The following is a 12,348-nucleotide window of genomic DNA, read 5'->3' as shown; positions in this document are numbered from 1 at the left end:
TCTTAGAACTGCTTTTGCTGCATCCCACGATGGTTTTGGATCGTCGTGTTTTCATTGTCATTTGTCTCTAGGTATTTTTTTATTTCCTCTTTGATTTCTTCAGTGATCTCTTGGTTATTTAGTAACGTATTGTTTAGCCTCCATGAGTTTGTGTGTTTTATGTTTTTTTCCCTGTTATTGATTTCTAATCTCATAGTGTTGTGGTCAGAAAAGATGCTTCATATGATTTCAATTTTCTTAAATATACTGAGGCTTGATTTGTGACCCAAGATATGTTCTATCCTGGAGAATGTTCCGTGCGCACTTGAGAAGAAAGTGTAATCTGCTGTTTTTGGATGGAATGTCCTATAAATATCAATGAAATCTATCTGGTCTATTGTGTCATTTAAAGCTTCTGTTTCTTTATTTCATTTTGAATGATCTGTCCATTGGTGTAAGTGAGGTGTTAAAGTCCCCCACTATTTTTGTGTTACTGTTGATTTCCTCTTTTATAGCTGTTAGCAGTTGCCTTATGTATTGAGGTGCTCCTATGTTGGGTGCATATATATTTATAATTGTTACTTCTCCTTCTTGGATTGATCCCTTGATCATATGTAGTGTCCTTCCTTGTCTCTTGTAACATTCTTTATTTTAAGGTCTATTTTATCTGATATGAGTATTGCTACTCCAGCTTTCTTTTGATTTCCATTTGCATGGAGTATAGCTTTCCATCCCCTCACTTCCAGTCTGTATGTGTCTCTAGGTCTGAAGTGGGTCTCTTGTAGACAGCATATGTATGGGTCTTGTTTTTCTATCCATTCAGCAATCCTGTGTCTTTTGGTTGGAGCATTTAATCCATTCACATTTAAGGTAATTATCGATATGTATGTTCCTATGACCATTTCTTAATTGTTTTGGGTTTGTTTTTGTAGGTCCTTTTCTTGTCTTGTGTTTCCCACTTAGAGAAGTTCCTTTAGCATTTGTTGTAGAGCTGGTTTGGTGTTGCTGAATTCTCTTAGCTTTTGCTTGTCTGTAAAGCTTTTGATTTCTCCATTGAATCTGAATGAGATCCTTGCCGGGTAGAGTAATCTTGGTTGTAGGTTCTTCCCTTTCATCCCTCTAAGTATATCATGCCACTGCCTTCTTGTAGAGTTTCTGCTGAGAAATCAGCTGTTAACCTTATGGGAGTTCCCTTGTATGTTATTTGTCATATTTCCCTTGCTGCTTTCAATAATTTTTCTTTGTCTTTAATTTTTGCCAATTTGATTACTATGTGTCTCGGCGTGTTTTTCCTTGGGTTTATCCTGTATGGGACTCGCTGCGCTTCCTGGACTTGGGTGGCTATTTCCTTTCCCATGTTAGGGAATTTTTCTTTCTTTTTTTTTTTTTTGGCGATACATGGGCCTCTCACTTCTGTGGCCTCCCCCGCCATGGAGCACAGGCTCTGGATGCGCAGGCTCAGTGGCCATGGCTCACGGGCCCAGCTGCTCCACGGCACGTGGGATCCTCCCAGACCAGGGCACGAACCCATGTCCCCTGCATCAGCAGGCGGACTCCCAACCACTGCGTCACCAGGGAAGCCGGGAATTTTTCAATTATAATCTCTTCAAATATTTTCTCTGGTCCTTTCTCTCTCTCTTCTCTTTCTGGGACCCCTATAATGTGAATGTTGTTGCGTTTAATGTTGTCCCAGAGGTCTCTTAGGCTGTCTTCATTTCTTTTCATTCTTTTTTCTTTATTCTGTTCTGCAGCAGTGAATTCCACCATTCTGTCTTCCAGGTCACTTATCCGTTCTTCTGCCTCAGTTATTCTGCTATTGATTCCTTCTAGTGTAGCTTTCATTTCAGTTATTGTATTGTTCATCTCTGTTCGTTTGTTCTTTAATTCTTCTAGGTCTTTTTTTTTTTTCTTTTTTGTGGTATGCGGGCCTCTCACTGTTGTGGCCTCTCTCATTGTGGAACACAGGCTCGGGACATGCAGGCTCAGTGGCCATGGCTCACAGGCCTAGCTGCTCTGCGGCATGTGGGATCTTCCCGGACCAGGGCATGACCCATGTCCCATGCATTGGCAGGCGGACTCTCAACCACTGCGCCACCAGGGAAGCCCTCTTCTAGGTCTTTGTTAAACATTTCTTGCATCTTCTTGATCTTTGCCTCCATTCTTTTTCCGAGGCCCTGAATCACCTTCACTATCATTATTCTGAATTCTTTTTCTGGAAGGTTGCCGATCTCCACTTCATTTAGTTGTTTTTCTGGGGTTTTATCTTGTTCCTTCATCTGGTACATAGCCTTCTGCCTTTTCATCTTGTCTATCTTTCTGTGAATGTGGTTTTTGTTTCACAGGCTGCAGGATTGTAGTTCTTCTTGCTTCTGCTGTCTGCCCTCTGCTGGATGACCCCATACTCTACTTTCTAACATCTGCTATCAGCTGGCTACCAGGACTGCTGCATTCTTGCTTTCAGTGACTAGGTGGCCTGGGACACCAGTAGGAAGAGTTAAGCTTCTCCTGAGAATCCAATAATGATAATTAATTTTCTTTTTATTCCCTCGAGGTTATGAAAATTTGGAGGAAAAAAAGGAGAGAGAGCAAGCAAGAGGGAGAACTGTGTTCTCATAGCACCCTCCCCCATCATGCTTTTGATTTATTCTGATTGTTAAAGGGAAGGGGTCCTCTTGTGAGAGCAGAACACAGTAAGAAACCAAGCACTGAACTATTCTGGACTCCCCAAGAAGCAGATGTTTTTTCTTCCAATACCAGAGGGGGCAAATTCAAATCAAATCTGGTCTCCTGGCTCTTCACATAACCCTTTGAGTATCTAAATAATTAGCTTCTCTAGACTTTCCAAATCAAGAGCTTTCTTCCCTGTGTTCTTCTTGTCCTTTCAGGGCTGCAGTTGTTAAATAGAGTTGCAAGAAAAACAGCCCAAAACTCAGGCCAAAAAAAGCTAAATATCCACATAGTATCTGGCTTCTGCAGATGTTTAATGAGACCATGATGTTCCCTCCTCCTGCGCGAATGAATGAAGACCTCAGTGCTCAGCTCAGACTGGTGTACGTGCAGAATGTACAAAACAAGGTGATGGCCACTCTTCTTTTTCTTCTACTTGGCTGTTGACCCTTAGCCAATTTTCTTCATGAGCTGTCTTTATTTTTGCTTCTACTGATTCATAAAATCTCTTTTCCCCTACCTATTACTCCTCAAGTACTAAAAATATCCCATTTGTTAAGAATCAGTAAGATCTCCAAAAAATCAAAATCTCTCTTCTCCTGGACATATTGAATTATTGTGTATTATTGTGTGTGTTCATGTAGCTAATGTAATATTGGGCAGAAAGTAGTTTGGCATGGAACAGCCCTGAGCAGTGCTAACTCAAGTTTCTTATTCTTCATCAAAACTGAATTCAATTTATACCAGGGGTAGCCAGGGCAGGCAGGAAATATAAATGAGTTACTGGTTCTGGTATAAGCTGTCATTTCTTGGCCACTTCTCTTAAGCTTGGAGAAGAATAGGAATAAGGTTGAAGGGATTCTAGCGTCACTGTCAGCGTTTTTGGACAACTCACTCCTTTGAAGAGAGTGGAAACAGGAAGACAAAAAAAGCATTTACCCACAGATCAAGTGGTTCTTGTGTGGGAACAATTTTGCTTTCCCTGGGGATATTTGGCAACGTCTAGAGACATTTGTGGTTGTCACAGCTAAGGTGGGATGCTAGTGCATCTAGTAGACAGAGGCCAGGGATGCTGCTTAATACCCTACACTGCACAGGACGGCCATCACCAAAAAAATTATCCGACCTAAAATTTCAAAAGTGCCAAGGTTTAGACAACCCTGCCCTAGATAGGTAAGAATTGTCACCTTCAATTTTTTTCAAGTATCCCTCCAAAACTACTTATTCTCTGGCATATTTTTAATTGAAATCTAAAACTCTTAATTGTAAGTTTAGTTGCAAAAGATGTAATTCCTAGCTTATTTCAAGTGAAAAGGTTATATCATTTTTAAACATATCAAATGAAAACTAACACCAGGATTACTTAGTGTTTATCATCATTCAGTTGAAAAATACATGAAGAAAACTCTACTTTTAGAGTTGAAATTTCATATTGTTCCTTTTTGTCCTTCAATTCCTATTTGCATTCCATACCTCCCTCAGGAATTTATCCTAGTGTAATCCATTTCAAGCTTTATGAAATGAATTGCATTGGGATAAAACACTTTTCCTGATCACCCCATCACATTTCTCTGCCACAAAAGTCACAGAAATCAAAATTTATACTTTATTATTTCCTGTGATCATAATGATCTAATCATTCACATTTTCTTTTGGGTTGAACTATGACTTTTATTTGACACAATTGATCAAAACAACTTAAATAAATTATGTATATAAATAATTATTAAGCATCAAAAGTAAAATTTCATTAAGAAGTACTTTTTATTAAAACTATCCGTCTGGACATTTCTCCAAAGAAGACATACAGATGTCCAGCAGGCACATGAAAAGATGCTCAACATCGTTAATTATTAGAGAAATGCAAATCAAAACTACAATGAGATACCACCTCATACCAGTCCGAATGGCCATCATCAAAAAGTCTACAAACAATTAATGCCAGAGAAGGTGTGGAGAAAAGGGAACCCTCCTAGACTGTTGGTAGAAATGTAAGTTGGTGCAGCCACTATGGAAAACAGTATGGAAGTTCCTCAAAAAGCTAAAAACAGAGTTGCCATATGATCCAGCAATCCCACTCCTGGGCATATATCCAGAAAAAAACTGTAATTCAAAAAGATACATGTGCCCCTATGTTCATAACAGCACTATTCACAATAGCCAAGACACGGAAACAACCTAAATGTCCATCGACAGATGACTGGATTAAAAAAGATGTGATACACACACACACACACACACACACACACACACACACACACGATGCAATACTACTCAATCGTAAAAAAGAATGAAATAATGCCATTTGCAGCAACATGGATGGACCTAGAGATTATCATTCTAAGTGAAGTAAGCCAGAGAGAGAAAGACAAATACCATATGATATCATTTATATGTGAAATCTAAAATAAGACACACAAAACAGAAATGGACTCACAGACATAGAGAACAGACTTGTGGTTGCCAAGGTGGGGTGGTGAGGGGGGATGGAGTGGGAGTTTGGGATTAGCAGGTGCAAACTATTATGTATAGAATGGATATCAACAAGGTCCTACTGTATAGCACAGGGAACTATATTCAATATACTGTGATAAATCATAATGGAAAAGAATATTTTAAAAAAGAATGTTTATATATGTATAACTGAATCACTTTGCTGTACAGCAGAACACAGCATTGTAAATCAACTATACTTCAGTAAAAAGAATAAATTTTAAAAAACTATTCATCTGGAGGGGCTGGATTACATTCAGGTACTTAACACAGCACAAGTGTATCTCTTGCTCATAGACTGTTCCATTCAGCAAGAGGCATTGCTCATGGTCATTACTCTGGGACCCAGCCTTTTGGAGGCTTCATCTCAACATGTGTTTCCATGATCACTGGGCAGGAAACAGGAAACGTGGCAAATAGTGCAAAAGCTCTAAAGTCTCTGCCTGTAAGTGATACATGTCCATGCCATTCACACTTCATTAGCAATGCAAGTCACATGGTCACACCTCACTTCATAGGGGGGTGGGGAAGTACAAAAGTGAAAGGATGCCTTTCTTTTGGGAAGGAGGGAACCTCAATTGTACAATTGTGCAAGGGCAGGGGTGAAAAGGGAACCTGATCCTCCATCACTGGTGGATGGAAATTGAACACAAGGATGGAAACTGATTCTGTCTTCAAACCACTCCTGTCTGCATATGCCTTGGAATGCCGTTGAGTGACCCAGGGGTCCAAGTACCCCAGTGTGAAGTGTGCTGCATTAAAATTCACTTCCCCAAACCATGAGAGTGTAAACTTCCTCCCACTGTTTCATGCACTATCATACTGTATATTTGAAGTTCTTAATTTTTCTTTCATTCATTCAACACATATTGATCAGAAGGACCAGAAATTTAGTGATGTGTGGTTTAGGGGATCCAGATTCTTATGTGGCCTTTTTCTAACATGCTTTCTAACAAACCATGTAACAATGAGAAGAACACTCCACCTTTTGGGCCACAAATTTTATCATCTCTAAATTAAGGGCTAGATTACATATTCCCTAAGACCCCTTTTTGCTTTAACATTGAATCCCTTATTCTTTTCCCCTTTGTCTTAGTCAGTTCAGGCTGTCATGACAAAATACCACAGCCTGGGTGGCTTAGACAACAAACATTTATTTCTCACAGTTCTGGAGGCTGGAAGTCTAAGATCAAGGTGCTGGGAGATTCAGTTCTTGAAAAGGACTCTCTTCCTGGCTTGTACACAGCCATCTTCTCATTGTAACCTCACATGGCACAGAGAGAGAGCTCTGGTCTCTTCCTCCTCTTATAAGGGCACTAATACCATCATCGGAGTCCCATCCTCATGACCTCAACTAAATCTAATCACTTCCCAAAGGCCCCACCTCCAAATACCATCACATTGGATATTAAGGCTTCCAGACACGAATTCTAGGGGGACACATTCAGTCCATAACAGTCCTTAATGATTTTTCACAGTAACTGAAACAGGAAACCCTCCAAAAATGCACATCTATTTCAAAATTCAATGATTTCATTCCTCTCTGCTCCATCACTGGGCACCTGGTGATGAATGTCTTAATGATGATGGCAGGGTTGCTTACAATAAGCAGAGTCTGAAAGTCTTAAGTGCAGGAGAAGGGCTTCCACAATCTGAAGACCAGATAATTAGCCTCTAAAGAATCAAAAGTTGAAAGTAACTATTTTAAATCCCCCAGCACCAAAGCAGTGAGTTTTGCACCATCCACTGCTACTTTTGGGTATTACTGTCACTTCTTTGCACAGCCATCTTCAAATTTTTTGATGGATTCTATGTTGACATGCTGTTGATGTTTGCCAGCACCTCATGTTCAGAGTCATTGTAATAAACAAAGTTCAGCTGACTTGAGTAATACTTAATACATTAAAAAAATTTTCCACAATTCCTCCACAGAGATATAATTACTTTTAATTTTTACATTTGTAATTTGTATCTTACATAGGGTCAATAATTTCATATTGGTCCATTTCTACACTAATTACCACTTATTGTGTATATACTCTATATACACAATATAGTATGCCTTGTGCATTGCACCTGTAATCTGATTTTTCCTTGTGCAGACCACTGAGCTAGGCAGTGACTTCCCTTGGAGAGCATGACAGGTGGAGAGTGTGACAGGTTGAATTATGTCTCCCCAAAATTCATATGTTGAAATCCTAACCTCCAGTATCTCAGAATGTGACCTTATTAGGGAATAAGGTCATTGCAGATGTAATTAGTTAAGAAAAGTTATACTGGAGTAGGGCGGGTCCCTAACCCAATAGGACTGGAGTCCTTGTAAGATGGTCATGTGAAGACAGAGACATAGGGAGAATGCCATGTGAAGATGGAGGATTATAGTGATTAATTTATGAGCCAAGGAATGTCAGGATGGCCGGCAGAGGAAGAGATGAGGAAGGATTCCTCCTCTCCAGAACTGTGAGACAATACATTTTGCTCTTTCAAGCTACCCAGTTTGTGGTACTCTGTTATGGCAGCCCAGGGAACTAATACAGAGAGCTTCAGTGACTTACCCAATGCCAGTAACGAGTAGATGGCAAGTTAGGGTTTGGATGGAGGTCACCAATTCTGAAGTCCAAGTTTTTAATCAGCACCCCTCACTGTCTCCTTGAGAACAGTTTCTGCTTTACATTATACAAAAGAACTTTCCCACTTTTACATATCCTTCTTAATTACCTCTTATTACTCATGTCTGGTAGTAGTGTAAAACTACCAAACTAGTAGTGTAATTTACCAAACTATCACTTTATGGATAGTAGCCCAGAGGGAGTCATACATATTAAATATAGATGTACATTTTTTAGCACCTTTAAGAGTGTTTTTGTGCACAGGGAGACTATTCAGAGATTTACTTTGTTTTTTAAAGTCAATATTTAATGTATTAAAATTACACATTATAAAATCTAATTTTAAACTTTAAAATTCAGTTGACTCATTATTCTATTTATAAGTCAAATTAAAAAAAATTTTTTTTACAGGGGCCTATCAAGAAAAAAAGACCGCAGGGACTTCCCTGGTGGTCCAGCAGTTAAGACTCTGTGCTTCCAGTGCAGGGGGTACAGGTCTGATTCCTGGTCGGGGAACTAAGATCACATGTGCCACGTGGTGTAGCCAAAAAAATAATATATAATTTAAAAAAAGAAAAAGTTTGATCCTCACTTAAAAAAAAAAAGAAAAAAGGACCTCAGCCTTAGAATTTTGAAACTGCCATTTCTAAAAGCTCTGTCACAGGAAAGGAGGAGGAGCACTGGGGACTCATATGCCTCAGTTCCTTAATCACCCACATTACAGGCTTTATCTTGTATCTGCATCTCCATGACTACCTTTGAGCTCTTCCAAGGTTGGCCTGTGGTCAGCAGGGGAGGAGGACCGGGGAAGAAGAGAGATATGATGTCGCTCAGTAGATGGGGCCAAAGTGGAACTTTTAGACCAAAGGTAGCAAATTTCAAAAAGGCTGTTTGAAAGGGGTGCTAAAGATCAACAGTTGAGAAAGGTTACTGCATTTGTCCAGCTAGACTTTTAGGATATATAAAAGGGTCATGATCTTTCCCTGGAGGAGGAAAGTGTTAAGGACCTCTCTGTTAGCTGCAATTTTAATATTTAGACTATGAAATGTGGAGCTCGTTAAGAGGGAGGGGGTTCATCTCCTCATCGTATTTCCCCCTTCTGTGGATGTACAAGGGCAAACATTTATACCTATATTTTATTAGGCTGTGATAGGCTCATATACTGGTGGCTTCAAACTACTCTCTCCTCTTGGTATTCATGCCCTTGGGTTTTCCCTTCCCCCTGAACCTGGGCTAGCTCTGGAAATTGTTTTAACCTATAGAATGCTACAGAAATGATGCTGTGTCCAACTCCAGATTTAAGCCTAAGGAGATCTAGCAGCTTCCATTTTGTCCTCTTGGGAGTGCTGACCCACCGTTAAGAAGTCCAGTTACCCTGCTGGCAAGACCAGGGGGAGAGGTCACGTGAAAAAAGAAAGGTCCGGAGCATTAATGGAGAGAGAGAAGCCCAGCCTTCGCAGCTGAGTGCTGCTCCCGTCTGAGCCTCTAGCTGAATGCAGCCACGTGAGTGACCACTGGCAAGACAGCAGAAGGGTGGCCCTGCTGAGCCCAGCCCAAACTGCAGAATCATGAGCAAATAAAATGGTTCTTGTTTTAAGCCACTAAGTTATGGGGGTGGTTTGTTGCTCAGTGATGGATAGTTGGCACCAGCTGTAAATGTGCCCTTCCAAGGATTAGAACTGTTCACCTTTATTGTAAGAGACCATTATGGGTTGAATTGTGTCCCCGCAGAAGACATGTTGAAGTCCCAACTCCCAGAACCTGTGACTTTTTTTCCTTGGAAAGAGGGTTGTTGCTGATGTAATCAGGTTAAGGTGAGGTCATTAGGGAGGGCCCTAATCCAATATAGCTGGCCAACTTAGAAGAAGAAGAGAGAGACACATAGGGAGGATGCCAGGTGAAGGTGGAGGTAGAGATTGGAGTGATGCATCTACAAGCCAGAGAATGCCAAGTGTTGATGGCTGTCCTCAGACGCTAGGAGTGAAGCATGAAACAGATCCTCCTTCAGAGCCTTCAGAGGGAACCGACCCTGCCGACAGCTTGATTTGGGCCTTCTAGCCTCCAGCACTGTGAGAGAATACAGTTCTGCTGTTTTCAGCCACCCTGTTTGTGGTACTTTGCTACGGCAGCCCTAGCAAACGAATACAGAGAGTCTTGAAGACAGTAGACGTGGCGAGAAGAGGGGAAGGAGGGTGGGGCCCGCACACAGGGCCCTGAGCCTGAGCACTTCCTTCAAGTCTGCACCTGAGGTGCCTAGCTCACCTCACCCTGGTCCCTAGCAGCATATTATGAAGTAAAGATGATAAGAATACTAACTAACATTAGCTCCGAGGTTTTCTAGTTTATTCCAGCTGTCCTGAAGTTACTTCTTCTGTATCTCCATGGAGTTTCTTCCATGTTCACCGTGGACTCCCCTGTCAGTCAAAGATGGAACAGGATCAACTCTTCTCCACCTTGTGGGCTGAAGCCACCACAGGGTGGTGAAAGCTGCCTCCTCTAAGTGACTTCAGGGCTATCAGGGCCAACTTCGCTGCCGGTAGTTAAGAGGTAGCCGGGGTTTGCTGTCTCTGGGTCTCCATTTGCATCACGGGCCAGACTTGCAATGAGATGTCGCTATTCCCAAGGGTGGTGAAATGAACACATAGTCATCAGGGGTGATGAAGAAAAATTGCCTGGGTGAGAAGCAGTTATTTTTCCCCCTAATATTCTTTTACAGAGAATCAGACTTCTGGCAGGAATAAATATGTTGGGGCACCCACACCCACTCTTTACAAACGCTGGAGGATAAGTGACCTTTGGTAATGACAGCAATGTGTCCTCCAGATACTAGAGGAAGAGCTGGACTCTGGAACTCCTCATGATATTTGCATGTATTTTGAGCCACTTGGTCAGTTGAATTGTGGCTCCCTGGCTTGTAGATGCATCACTCATGATCATTGGAAGGGCCTCAGGTTATTTAAAACAAATTTACTTAACCTTTGCTTTGAGGTTTCATTTTCTTTCTTTCTACTTTGCCAGAGCTCTGAGGGTGGTACAAATTACATGGTTGTCATTTGCATACATGTTGGAAAACTTGTTCTTTAGAATGAGAACCTTGGGCTGAAACTATGTTAAGAGAAATTTCCTAGCAAGGAAATTCCCTAGTGAGACTATTTCTGGAGCGATTTTTTGCTGTAATAATAGGATTGCCTTCCTGCAGGAGAGAGCCTTGGGCCATCCTTAGTATTACAACTAAGTCATGGGAATATCGCATTGACCAAGGAAGTTTAAAAGAGTCAGTTGCCAGGTTGGGGGGGGGGCAGGTTTGATAATGTCACTGCTGGGATGGCACTGGGTTCCCTGAACGACACCACGTACAAACAGGGCAAAGCACACAATGAGAAGCTGCTAGATTAGAAAAGCCAGACACAAGCAAGCATTTTTAAAATCTGTTCCCTTGTCCCTTCTGTGCCCAATCATGCTGCTGAGTGTTATGCATTGTCTTGGACAGGGTGGAGGGCATATGGGCCATGGAAAACCCATCTGGCTGTACCTAGAATTTGTGACCGAATGGAGGAAGCAGCCTGCTGAAACGCGGGCAGCCTTTTCTAGCACAGTCCCTTTCTGTGAGCTAGAGGTAGGGAGGGGCTGGATGAGGAAATGGCAAAGGTGCCAAGATCCAGGGCTGATGTTCTGCTGGGGAAGTGTCTTTAGCAGCTGCATCAACCTAAGCTTTTCCCTTTTAAGTCGGCAGTGACCTGATTTATCAATACCAAGCAAAACCTTCCGGAGAACTAAGTAACTGTTACAAATCCAATAAACTAAAGTAAACCCAAAGTTCTCTTAGAAGTTTCAATACTGAGAACGACTTTCACCTTAAAATCATGTGTTTACGTCGATTGCACAAATACACATTTCAAATTATAGTGAAAAGGCTATCTTACAGGCAAAATACCAAATATGCAGACACGTTCTTAACATAAGGGTATTGACGCTAGTGTTCTGATTCTCTTAAGCATTTCTTACTTAATTCTGAAATTTTAATTCCCCCCAGGTTGAAAAACACTTATTCGTTTAAGGAAGATGGTCACCCTACCAGTTCACCAACCTTCTCTCCTGAGGGAGACTTACAGCTGAAGGCTGCCTGGATTCTCATTTGTGACCCTGATGGAACTGCTTGGTTCTTGCTATTCCTTTATGATTCCATGACAACAAGAGAGCAGTGGTCTCCCTGGATTTAAATTATGCACCTGACCTAATTCTTCTCTACTCCAGCAGGAGTAGACGGGAGGCCCCAGCTCCCACCTCACTGATAAACCTTAGATGTGTGAATGGTTTTTTCTTGTAACCCTGGAGACCTTTGAACGTGATGGGTTCCTATCATGTTCGAAGGTCTCCAGGCCTCGTGGAACCTTCCATTCTTTCATATTTAAAAAAGAGATGACATAACCCTTTCAGATATTGAACATTATAGATAATTAAATTTTGTACTTTTAGATGATTTTAAGTGACTGAAGGTTATTACTTATGAAGCTGGTCAACTGATATTCTCTTTCAGTCAGTCAGTGCTTTTCAATTTTTAATTTTCTACATTCTGTATTCTTCATTGATTTAATAAATT

The sequence above is a fragment of the Mesoplodon densirostris genome, chromosome 10 (genome assembly GCF_025265405.1).
Source record: "Mesoplodon densirostris isolate mMesDen1 chromosome 10, mMesDen1 primary haplotype, whole genome shotgun sequence".
Lineage (NCBI taxonomy): Eukaryota > Metazoa > Chordata > Mammalia > Artiodactyla > Ziphiidae > Mesoplodon > Mesoplodon densirostris.
This window is presented reverse-complemented; position numbering follows the sequence as displayed.